General features: G+C 56.1%; 3 non-coding genes across 3 annotated transcripts; 2 read left to right on the top strand and 1 right to left on the bottom strand.

Moving 5' to 3' along the window:
* Nucleotides 1–2,938: 2,938 nt before the first annotated feature.
* On the bottom strand, nt 2,939–3,130 carry LOC139053279 (U2 spliceosomal RNA). Its single transcript, XR_011510376.1, has one exon. It is a non-coding gene; the product is annotated as a U2 spliceosomal RNA (small nuclear RNA).
* A 5,358-nt stretch (nt 3,131–8,488) lies between these two features.
* Nucleotides 8,489–10,303, top strand: LOC139053299 (small subunit ribosomal RNA). Its single transcript, XR_011510396.1, has one exon. It is a non-coding gene; the product is annotated as a small subunit ribosomal RNA (ribosomal RNA).
* Nucleotides 10,304–11,540: 1,237 nt separating this feature from the next.
* On the top strand, nt 11,541–11,693 carry LOC139053260 (5.8S ribosomal RNA). Its single transcript, XR_011510358.1, has one exon. It is a non-coding gene; the product is annotated as a 5.8S ribosomal RNA (ribosomal RNA).
* Nucleotides 11,694–12,500: the final 807 nt, after the last annotated feature.

Here is a 12,500-nt window from a genome sequence, read left to right as displayed (position 1 = left end):
TTCTCCATCTGCCACCCGGAACATATTTAAAGAAGAGAGAAAGCAGCCGGGGCCTTGAGATTTCGAAAATGCCGCGCTCTGAAATTTTCACATCAGCCATTGGGAAGATAATTATTATCCGTCACAAACAAAAAAAAAAAACAGCTTTGAAATGAGCATTGATAGTGGCCACGTTTTTTCGGGGCATGTCTTGATGAAATAATTGCAGTTCAGTTCGTTGGTTCAATTGCATTTGTTGGCTCCTTGCAGCATGTCTAGATTTCATCTTTTTCAGTATTCCTAGTGTTCTCATTGTAGTATGAATAACCTGCAGATTTTTCGTTGTTGTTGTTATGCGTTATACAATGCTGAGCGATGTTTTTCCTTTCCTTGAAGCTAGCCATAGAAGTATAAAACTTTCTATAAACTCATTACAATAAGAATCCAGCATACGGTTCATCATCGGCTCGATAAACGTTCGGGAAGTGGCGACTTTTAATGCCGTGATCATGAAGCTTAACAGCAGAGCGTGTTCATCAGATATGCCAGGGGTGACGTAACGCAAGGCGTGAATCGAATCTAAGATTGAAATGGCGTTCTGAATTCTTTTGGTTCCAGATAGAACAAACAAAAATATATAAAAAAAGCATGTCATTGATTGTCATTCAAACCTCAAGAGCGCGTGGAGAAAGTGTTCCGGTTTACATTCGGCAAATCGAAATGAACGGCTAAAATTAACCTATCGTCTGGTTTCATGCGGGAGATCACGTGCGCACGCAAATTTCTTCGTACGGGAATTTTATGAAGTGAAGGCGGCTACAGATCATTTCCTTTGTCTAGTTCATGTTCGTAGGCGCAAATTGCAAACGTAATACTTGGAGGAACGTTTCCACTAATCTACAGGGGCTCTCTCATTTCTCCGATTGCTCGCAAACACATTGCATTGCTAGTCGTGACGTTTCACAGTGACGTTTCACCATGCCCGTCGAAGTTGATTACCAGTACCGCGCCAGCGTCGACCGGCCGGCGAAGCGACGAACTCAGCAGCGCATGCGCGAGGCCCTACAACACCCCAACCGAGCTACCCTGCTTATCGGAGAGAGCGAGTGCGCGTGAACGCGGGCTCGTCTGACGATCTGGATTAAAGAAAAAAAAAAAGTGTGTCCGAGATATTGACAAAGACAAGTGGTCGCTGTCGCTCTGAGTCTTAGCGCGTTATAGAAAACGTGGGATGGCGGTGCTTCCTCGAGGGTCTAAAAGTACAATCTTCGAACTAGCGCTCCCGGCGGAACGTGGAGCTAGCATCCTTCTTCTTGGAACGGTTTGCAATGGACTGCTTGAATGTGCCGACCACGCGTCACGGGTCGCGTATAGAGCCAACGTTTGGCAAGAACGCGTCTAGCACAACCGATCGCGGTTGCGATAACCCATCGTTGGTAGCGAAAAAAAGAAAGAAAGAAAAAAAAAACACCTACCCGCAGCTTGTTAGCAGTAACCGTAAATGTGGTTCTAAATATAGGTTCGCTGGTCACTGAAACTTTCTCATAACGCACACCACTGTAGTCCAAAAAGAACAAAGCACGCACAATGGATATGATACAGCCGTCACCGCATGATTTCGCGTTTTCCTTATTGCATTACTTTCGTGGGCATGCGCGCTAGGGCCACGCAGGCCAGGAGGCAAGGGGAAAAATAAATAAGAAATGATACGCGATCCTCAGCATTGACTTGGCTGATGTGGCACTCGCATTTATGTTCTTTACCTTAGGCGAGCGCAACGCGCCAACTGAACTCCAATTTCCCATAACGGAAATTCGTATTTGGCCATTTGGTTGTATTTTTGGCTGATGTTCGCGTTTTTCGCCCGAGCATGCGCTTCACTGCGCCGCTCGTTGCCCCTTCAATGCGGCTTCACTGCCCTGCAGGCGTGTTCTGCGTCAAGCCGAACCACCAGGCAAAAAGCCTGGGCGCCGCCATCTTGTTGAGAGCGGCGCCGGGGACACAATCGCGCCTAGCTCATTGAGTTTTCCCCCAAAACTGAACGAAATAGCCTTATTTAAATGAGAAAGATGCCGCGAGTGCCGCAACGAAGGACCTTAAGGATTACCGAAGGGTAACTGAGGGCGACGCGACGAGCTTTGGAAAGAAGAATGATGGGTGTAGCGCTACGGGGGATAAGAATAGAGCAGATTCGGGGGGTGAGCGAACAAACGCGAGCTAATGACACCTTAGTTTAAACCAAGAAAAAGAAATGGGCGTGCGCAGGGCATGCAATGTGGGGGGAAGATCATCAATTAAGGGTTACCGACTGAATTCCAAGAGAAGGGAAGCGTAGCACGGGGTGGCGGAAATTTAGGAGGGCAGATTAGATTAGGAAGGGCGCAGGCACTAGACGGCGACCGTGACCGGGCTTACACGTGACCGGGGTGCTTGGAGAATAATGGGAGAGGTCTTTGCCCTGCAGTGGTCGTAGCCAGCAGGATGATGATGACGAAAAGGTAGCAACAGGTATTCATAACATACAGGTTGGAAAGCTGAGGCACCTCTGAACCCTTGAATATATTTCGCCACACTTGGCCATACGACAAGTTTGTTTTCGAGGCGCTCGGTCCCACTGCAGCGAAAATGTTGCCGGAAATCGGGCACTCCATTTTTGTTTCATAGGGAACCTTTCTTCCACTAGGGCAGCGGATTTTCGCAGGGCGAGCTTGCTGTCGTTTACGGATCAAAGCGATAGTGAACTCCAAAATGCAGTGTTGGCTTTGAGTGGGACTTACATTGATTGCAAAACCCACGGCTAATCACCCTTCCCCCCCCCCCCCCCCAAGTGGCTCATTACAGCAGACAATCGTTCAGAAACACCGTCATCGTTGCGTATAGTATGGGAATGGTGCGTGTCACGTGAGTGCTCGCTTCGAGCTTGTGTTCTTCATTTTGATTGAATGAAGTCTCACCTAAGTGAGCGGGGGCCGATCCCGGAGGTAGTGCAATACCGGGCCGACCTGCGGCGGAGGTGAAGCAGGCTTCAAGCACTCCGCCAACTTCCAAAAATAGGTTTAATATCGTGGGTCCATATAGAACCCGTATCAGATATTAAGCTGATAAGAACAGATACTACACTTTGATCTTAGCCAAAAGGCCGAGAAGCGATGTCTTTCACTTCACTCCATTGTACCACTGCCTTGTGGGTGCCCTGGCGACATTGGTAACCTCAGCAACAGCGTGGGCAATCTTATAAAACCCAGCCCGTCTAGAGACTCTATGCTCTCTATCTCGCGAATCAACTCGCGACGCCTCAGTCTTTCACTGTTAACGAAACGCCGTCGCGTAGAAACGAGACCCGAGCGCAAGCTTGTTCGCAAGGCAAAACCAACGAAGGCAACCTCGTAGAAAACGGAACAGGCGAGCGGAAAACACGCGCAAGGGGAATGCTTACTTCCGTCTGAATGCGACCGCTCAAGGCGGCTTTCTTTGAGGCCTTCGTTTCAAGCCCGTGCGCAAGTGTAATACACTACGCGCATTTCCCTCATTTCCTTTTATTTACCGCAAGGCCCACTGAAAGTTTTCATACGGCACAGGCCGGGACGGATTGCAACGTGTCGATTCGACCGCTAGAATTAGGTAGCGCGCCTCATGTACGAATGAAAGAGAATGAAAAAAAAAAAATAAATAAATATAGAAAAGGCTGCGCACTCCTTCCAACCGGAAACATAGAGGGCAGGAAGATCGCCATGTGGAGCACAGGTGTTGTTAAAAAAGAAAGAAAGAAAGAAAGAAATAGCGCTACCCCATCATCTTTACCGTGTGCGTGTATACACACACACGCACACATATGCACGCGCACGCACGCGCGCGCGCGCACGCACACACACACACACACACACACACACACACACACACACATACGCACACATGCTAGCATAGCTTAAGCACAGCTGGAAAGCTCAGCCTTGCGCAAGAAAAAAGGACCACGCCCTTTCGCAAGCCCCTTTGAAACTTTTAAATGAGAAACATGTGTACAGCGAGGTCGTTCGAAACTGGCGCGAAAACGCATCCGCGCCATCTGTGTGCGGAACTAGGAAAACCTACGGCCTTCGCCATACAGAAAGAAAGGTAGATGGCGCGAGCTAACGCTCCGTTGCATACTAAGAACGAGAGCTAGTGAATAATGGCAGAAACGTCTTGGGAAGAGAGAAAAAAACAACAACAACAAAAAAAAAGAAAGACACGCAAGTTGTTGGCTCGCGCAAGCATTCTATTTTACAGCGAGTAAAGAGCATAGCAACTTCTCACAAGAGCAGCAAGAAAGACAAGAAGAACGTGAGAGAGGGGGAGAAACAGGCGCGTTTCTTTGGAATGCAGAGCATGCTGCACACACTATGAAGTGCCAAAGAGACGGGGAAAGCAGATGGCGCGATTGTGTATGTCCTCAAAGCTTGAAAACAATTTCTAAACTACAAGGTGTGCCGAAGTCCGCCTACTCTCATCAGGTTGCTCCCGCCTCCAATTGCATTTAAATTAAAATTACAGTCGCCTCAGAGGCAGAGAGAGAGAGAGAGAGAGAGAAAATGTGTACACTTGCTTCGCGCAGCTGCACCCGTTCAAATTTTACAGCAACAAGAGCACTCCCGCAGGCACAAAGTCCGCTGCCGCGTCCGCCGGGGCGGAATGCACTCGCTTCCGTAAATTGTCGTGCGGCAGACTGCTGCATCGTAGCACACCTGAAACCGCGCAGACGTCAGCGATCGCCGCGAGATCGCTGCGAGCGCTAAAGTCCGAAACCACGTCCGCCGGGGCGGCGGGAGCTCGATACCCCTTCACGAAACTTCTGCGTGTACACCGCCGCACGGCCACGGCGGAGTCGCTGGCATCCTGCGCGCAGTTGCATTGCGTCGCGCCGGGAATCGTTGAAGCCCCACGCAGACGTCGGCGTCGGCCCCGACCTGGCTGCGAGCGCTCGAAGAGACCAAGTCCGAAGCCACGTGAGCCGGGGCGGTGTGAGCGCGACTAAGTCCGAGACGACGTCAGCCGGGGCGGCGTGAGCGAGACCAAGTCCGAGACTACGTCAGCCGGGGCGGCGTGAGCGAGACCAAGTCCGAGACTACGTCAGCCGGGGCGTCGACTAAGTCCGAGACGACGTCAGCCGGGGCGTCGAGCACGCCGCGGTCGCTTTTCCCACTCTTACTCGAAAAATGGCGAAGGGGCCGCGCTAGCGTGCCTTGAATCGGTGAGCGGCGGTACCGCGGCGATCGCGAGAGCTCAAATCGGCCGTGCCAAGGCCAAATATTGGCGCTCGGCTCGGCGCAGTACGCCGCCTTGTCGCACGAGTACGGCCCCGTGGAGGTCTGGTCACTTATCGCTGCTCTTATAAGGGGCCGTACCGCCCTGGCCGACGTTGTACCGTAGTGCCGTTTTCGGCTTGCGCGTGTTCGTGGTGGTGTCCGCGCACCGCTCCGCACTCGAGAATCGTGCCCACGACGACGCGAGCGCTCGGAAGAGACGCAAGTCCGAAACCACGTGAGCCGGGGCGGTGTGAGCGCGACTAAGTCCGAGACGACGTCAGCCGGGGCGGCGTGAGCGAGACTAAGTCCGAGACTACGTCAGCCGGGGCGTCGACCAAGTCCGAGACGACGTCAGCCGGGGCGTCGAGCACGCCGCGCGCGCTTTTCCCACTCTTACTCGAAAAATGGCGAAGGGGCCGCGCTAGCGTGCCTTGAATCGGTGAGCGGCGGTACCGCGGCGATCGCGAGAGCTCAAATCGGCCGTGCCAAAGCCAAATATTGGCGCTCGGCTCGGCGCAGTACGCCGCCTTGTCGCACGAGTACGGCCCCGTGGAGGTCTGGTCACTTATCGCTGCTCTTATAAGGGGCCGTACCGCCCTGGCCGACGTTGTACCGTAGTGCCGTTTTCGGCTTGCGCGTGTTCGTGGTGGTGTCCGCGCACCGCTCCGCACTCGAGAATCGTGCCCACGACGACGCGAGCGCTCGGAAGAGACGAAAGTCCGAAACCACGTGAGCCGGGGCGGTGTGAGCGCGACTAAGTCCGAGACGACGTCAGCCGGGGCGGCGTGAGCGAGACTAAGTCCGAGACTACGTCAGCCGGGGCGTCGACCAAGTCCGAGACGACGTCAGCCGGGGCGTCGAGCACGCCGCGCGCGCTTTTCCCACTCTTACTCGAAAAATGGCGAAGGGGCCGCGCTAGCGTGCCTTGAATCGGTGAGCGGCGGTACCGCGGCGATCGCGAGAGCTCAAATCGGCCGTGCCAAAGCCAAATATTGGCGCTCGGCTCGGCGCAGTACGCCGCCTTGTCGCACGAGTACGGCCCCGTGGAGGTCTGGTCACTTATCGCTGCTCTTATAAGGGGCCGTACCGCCCTGGCCGACGTTGTACCGTAGTGCCGTTTTCGGCTTGCGCGTGTTCGTGGTGGTGTCCGCGCACCGCTCCGCACTCGAGAATCGTGCCCACGACGACGCGAGCGCTCGGAAGAGACGAAAGTCCGAAACCACGTGAGCCGGGGCGGTGTGAGCGCGACTAAGTCCGAGACGACGTCAGCCGGGGCGGCGTGAGCGAGACTAAGTCCGAGACTACGTCAGCCGGGGCGACGAGCACGCCGCGCGCGCTTTTCGCACTCTTACTCGAAAAATGGCGAAGGGGCCGCGCTAGCGTGCCTTGAATCGGTGAGCGGCGGTACCGCGGCGATCGCGAGAGCTCAAATCGGCCGTGCCAAGGCCAAATATTGGCGCTCGGCTCGGCGCAGTACGCCGCCTTGTCGCACGAGTACGGCCCCGTGGAGATCTGGTCACTTATCGCTGCTCATATAAGGGGGCCGTACCGCCCTGGCCGACGTTGTACCGTAGTGCCATTTTCGGCTTGCGCGTGTTCGTGGTGGTGTCCGCGCACCGCTCCGCACTCGAGAATCGTGCCCACGACGACGCGAGCGCTCGGAAGAGACGGAAGTCCGAAACCACGTGAGCCGGGGCGGTGTGAGCGCGACTAAGTCCGAGACGACGTCAGCCGGGGCGGCGTGAGCGAGACTAAGTCCGAGACTACGTCAGCCGGGGCGACGAGCACGCCGCGCGCGCTTTTCGCACTCTTACTCGAAAAATGGCGAAGGGGCCGCGCTAGCGTGCCTTGAATCGGTGAGCGGCGGTACCGCGGCGATCGCGAGAGCTCAAATCGGCCGTGCCAAGGCCAAATATTGGCGCTCGGCTCGGCGCAGTACGCCGCCTTGTCGCACGAGTACGGCCCCGTGGAGATCTGGTCACTTATCGCTGCTCACATAAGGGGGCCGTACCGCCCTGGCCGACGTTGTACCGTAGTGCCGTTTTCGGCTTGCGCGTGTTCGTGGTGGTGTCCGCGCACCGCTCCGCACTCGAGAATCGTGCCCACGACGACGCGAGCGCTCGGAAGAGACAGAAGTCCGAAACCACCTGAGCCGGGCCGCGGCGGGAGCTCGACGCCCGTCACGCAACTTTGGCGTACAAGCCACCGCACGGCCGCGACTGAGTCGTCGCCACCGTCCGGCTGGCTGCACTATAGCACGCCGGGAACCGGGAAAGAACCGCGCAGAGGTCGTCGTTTTGCCGCGGCGTTGGCGCGAGCGCGCGAAGAGACAAAGTCCGAAACGGCGTCAGCCGGGGTGTCGAGCACGCCGCCCGCGCCGGTCGCACTCGTGCTCGGAAACGGCGAAAGGGCCGCGCTAGCGTGCGGCCCCGTAGGGGCACAGAAAGGCGATTGTTCTGGAAACCGCGCTGTCCATAGGCGAGAGATTGCCGTTCGCGCATTCGGTCGACGCGCTGCGCTTTCACGACTTCGGCATTGCGCTGCCGACGTAAGCTTTCCATCTCGCTCGCGGCGCTGCGAGGCGGCACGATTTTCGCCAAACGCTCGTCGAAAGTGGCACGAGTACGGCCCCATGGAGATTTGGGAACTTATCGCTGCTATTATATGGGGGTCCCAGAGAGCAGTCGCCCCCAAAAGCGACCTGGGTGTTTGATATGCGGCGGGCTTCGTGCCCGTCAAGCGTGTCCCCGGTATCGCTCCCGTGGATCCCACAGCTGACGTCTGCAGCCTCATCCGCTTGATGCGTTAGGGGCTGGTTGTCGGACGACGCTTTCTCCACGATATCGAGTTGTGTTCCGCATCGTCCTCGGACGAGTCAAATGCGAAAGCGCCGAAGGCGCGGGCGTGACCCGTCGCCTGGCGGCTTTGCCGTCTCGGCTACGTTGCAAGTGTCGGTCGGTCCACCTGTGCTGCGGGCTCAAGAGAAACCGCAAGCCGTGATCGAGTCGACACAACCAGTCTATCGAGAATGTTGCGTGCTTCTTGCCGCGTGGCGATACCCGGCCCTTCGGGGAGGGCGCCGTAGCGAGCTCGAACGCCGTCGTCTCGGACTGTGCAAAGTGCTACTCTTTGCAAGAACGAAGCGTGCTGGGGCGCCTGAAGGTGGCCTCGGCATCGCAAAAACGGCGTCCGGCCTGCTTGACAGGCGGGACGCGCAGTTGAACGATTACCTGGTTGATCCTGCCAGTAATCATATGCTTGTCTCAAAGATTAAGCCATGCATGTCTAAGTACATGCCGAAATAAGGCGAAACCGCGAATGGCTCATTAAATCAGTTATGGTTCCTTAGATCGTTTCTTCCTACTTGGATAACTGTGGCAATTCTAGAGCTAATACATGCAGTGAGCCTGAAGCCCTTTGGGCGACGGGTGCTTTTATTAGACCAAGATCGATCGGGTTTCGGCCCGTATTGTGTGGTGACTCTGGATAACTTTGTGCTGATCGCATGGCCACGAGCCGGCGACGTTTCTTTCAAGTGTCTGCCTTATCAACTTTCGATGGTAGGTTACTTGCTTACCATGGTTGTTACGGGTAACGGAGAATCAGGGTTCGATTCCGGAGAGGGAGCCTGAGAAACGGCTACCACATCCAAGGAAGGCAGCAGGCGCGCAAATTACCCACTCCCGGCACGGGGAGGTAGTGACGAAAAATAACAATACGGGACTCTTTTGAGGCCCCGTAATTGAAATGAGTACACTCTAAATCCTTTAACGAGGATCAATTGGAGGGCAAGTCTGGTGCCAGCAGCCGCGGTAATTCCAGCTCCAATAGCGTATACTAAAGCTGCTGCGGTTAAAAAGCTCGTAGTTGGATCTCAGTTCCAGACGAGTAGTGCATCTACCCGATGCGACGGCTCGGACTGAACATCATGCCGGTCCTTTCTTGGTGCACTTCATTGTGTGCCTCGAGAAGGCCGGTGCTTTTACTTTGAAAAAATTAGAGTGCTCAACGCAGGCGAGTCGCCTGAATAAACTTGCATGGAATAATAGAACAAGACCTCGTTTCTGTTCTGTTGGTTTTTGGAATACGAGGTAATGATTAAGAGGGACAGACGGGGGCATTCGTATTGCGGCGCTAGAGGTGAAATTCTTGGACCGTCGCAAGACGAACTACTGCGAAAGCATTTGCCAAGAATGTTTTCTTTGATCAAGAACGAAAGTCAGAGGTTCGAAGGCGATCAGATACCGCCCTAGTTCTGACCATAAACGATGCCAACCAGCGATCCGCCTGAGTTACTCAAATGACTCGGCGGGCAGCTTCCGGGAAACCAAAGTGTTTGGGTTCCGGGGGAAGTATGGTTGCAAAGCTGAAACTTAAAGGAATTGACGGAAGGGCACCACCAGGAGTGGAGCCTGCGGCTTAATTTGACTCAACACGGGAAAACTTACCCGGCCCGGACACTGGGAGGATTGACAGATTGAGAGCTCTTTCTTGATTCGGTGGATGGTGGTGCATGGCCGTTCTTAGTTGGTGGAGCGATTTGTCTGGTTAATTCCGATAACGAACGAGACTCTAGCCTATTAAATAGGTGCGGGGTTCCCAGCACCTTACAACCTTCTTAGAGGGACAAGCGGCTCCTAGCCGCACGAAACAGAGCAATAACAGGTCTGTGATGCCCTTAGATGTCCGGGGCCGCACGCGCGCTACACTGAAGGAAGCAGCGTGTCTTTATCCCTGTCTGAAAAGACTGGGTAACCCGTGGAACTTCTTTCGTGATTGGGATAGGGGCTTGCAATTGTTCCCCTTGAACGAGGAATTCCCAGTAAGCGCGAGTCATAAGCTCGCGTTGATTACGTCCCTGCCCTTTGTACACACCGCCCGTCGCTACTACCGATTGAATGATTTAGTGAGGTCTTCGGACCGATGTCCGGCGCGGCCTTTCGGTTGCGCCGGTCTGTTGGAAAGATGACCAAACTTGATCATTTAGAGGAAGTAAAAGTCGTAACAAGGTTTCCGTAGGTGAACCTGCGGAAGGATCATTACCGGATTGTTCGAGGGTGACGAGCGCCATTGTTTCTACCCCGTGTGGGTGAAGCAGCTCGCTGCGCCCGACGCTTTCCGCCGCTGGCCCCGCTTGGACGCGGGGACGGCTATACCCGAACATGCCGGGGATTGCCCGAATTTCGAAGGGCGCCCCGTGCCAAATTTGTTGCGCCCAGTGGACGCCGGCTGCAACCTTGGACGGTTGGCTTGGCCGCGCCCGCGGGTAGAAACGGCGTAACGCACACTGTTGGGTGGGCTTTCTGAAGTCCGCCTCGGCACTCTTGCGCGGAATGGGAGTAAGACGACCCGACCTGCTGCTCTTGCCCAGTACGAGGGGAACGGCGAAGCGTGCGGTCGGTCAAGGAACTGACGGTCGAGAGCTAATGCCGCTGCCGCTTAGTACACACGGAACCGTGGTGCGAGCGCTCTCCCGTCCTCCGCGGCAAACGCTGCCGAGTCTGAAAAGGCTGGCGGCTGCCGGTCGCTTCCTGCGGCGAGTGTGGAGTAACGACCCGACTTTGTTGCTGCCCAAGTACTAAAGGAACGGTGCGGCGCTCGGTCGGTCATGGAACCGGCGGTATTGAGGGTGCGGCTGCCAAGTACGGAAGGAACCGTGGCCTAAAGCACTCTCCCGTCCTCCGCGGCAAATTCCACCGCGCCCGAAAGGGCCGGAGGCTGCCGGTCGGCTCCCGCTCGTGACGCGCGAGGTGTCGAGTTCGCGGTTCAATGCGACGACGTCTGCAGGCTATTTGCCCGCCGCCGAGGGAAAGGCGGCGTTGCTGCGAAGTACCGAAGGAAACGCGGCTTTGCTACGTCGGAAGCGTTCTGCGGTTTGCGGACTTGTGCGCTTTGGGAAGGCGCCGCACGTCGAAAGAGGAAGTACGGACAGACGAGGGACTGTAATCCCGTATTCGAACGCACTTGCGGCCAGGCCCTTGCTGGCTTCGTCTTCCGCCTCAAGTAGACTTGTTGTGGCTCCGGCGCAGAGAGCCGTCCCTGGCACTGGCCGAGTGGCTTTGGAGAGCTGCGCGAGTACGCGCGCGCCAAGCTCTTGTCTTTCGTCTCGAGTAGGCTGTTGGATCAGCAGCGGTCATGCGGAAACGCGTGACCGCCGAACGAAAGAGCGAAACAGGAGTAGCGCACGCCGAAAGGCGCTCTTCGAAACCACACACAGGGAGACGCCACGTGCCTGAAACACTGGTTGTACTGTACTGAATTGAACAAACTATTTTTCACGACTCTAAGCGGTGGATCACTCGGTTCTCGGGTCGATGAAGAACGCAGCCAGCTGCGAGACTTGGTGTGAATTGCAGGACACACTGAGCACTGATTCTTTGAACGCACATTGCGGCCTTGGGTCTTCCCTTGGCTTCGTCTGTCTGAGGGTCGGATCACATATCAAGAGAGCCTTCGGCGCACAGGGAACGTGCGTCCGTCGACTCGTTTTGACCGCGTCGGCATCATGGACAGTACGTTGAGCGCTGAAGCCACGCGCCAGCAACCTCACGAGAAGGAGACGGTGGCGAGCCGTCGTGCCAAATCTTCGAAGAGACGGAAACGAGGCATTACTACTGCAGCGTGACGAGTGCGCGCCTCTGGCAAGACCGCCGCAGGATGGAGTCGGATACCTGCAGGGAAAGAGCGGTCCAAGCTCGAGGCGCGAACGTCTGTTGCCTTGTAGCGCGCACCTTTGCGAGAGAGTCGGAAGCGATCGCAATTTGCGTTGTTTGCCTTCGGAGTACGTCGAGCTCCAGAGCTGGTCGCTCGCTCACGTCACCGCAGCTGTGTGGGCGCCCTTCCGGGCTTCGTCGCACGAATGGGAATCGGCAGATTCGTGCGAGGAGCGGGGAGGAGAAGGGTGGCCCCCGAAAGCGGTTCGACGCGAGAGCGCCGTCTGCGAGCGAGAAGAGCACGGCACGGCGGAGAATTGCCGCGAGACGGAAAATGTCTCCCTCGAGAGCGTTGGCCGAGCTGAAGCGTTCCGTCGTAGTCCGCCGTCGGTCCAAGTGCTTCGCAGTCTCTGTCCCCTTAAGACTGGGCCACTCCAGTTGGGGCAGGGGCGACGCTACACGAGACGATGCCTCCCGCCAGGTTTTAGTCGCCCCTGCGGTGCCCGCTGAAGCGGCGCGCTGCTAAGGCGATCTTTGCCTCGGTGGTGTTTTGGGCTTCAGACACGGTCGCTTACCACGCAACTGC

This window comes from Dermacentor albipictus, unplaced genomic scaffold (assembly GCF_038994185.2).
Source record: "Dermacentor albipictus isolate Rhodes 1998 colony unplaced genomic scaffold, USDA_Dalb.pri_finalv2 scaffold_84, whole genome shotgun sequence".
NCBI lineage: Eukaryota > Metazoa > Arthropoda > Arachnida > Ixodida > Ixodidae > Dermacentor > Dermacentor albipictus.
The sequence above is the reverse complement of the archived record's forward strand: the minus strand, read 5'-3'. Positions and strand labels throughout refer to the sequence as shown.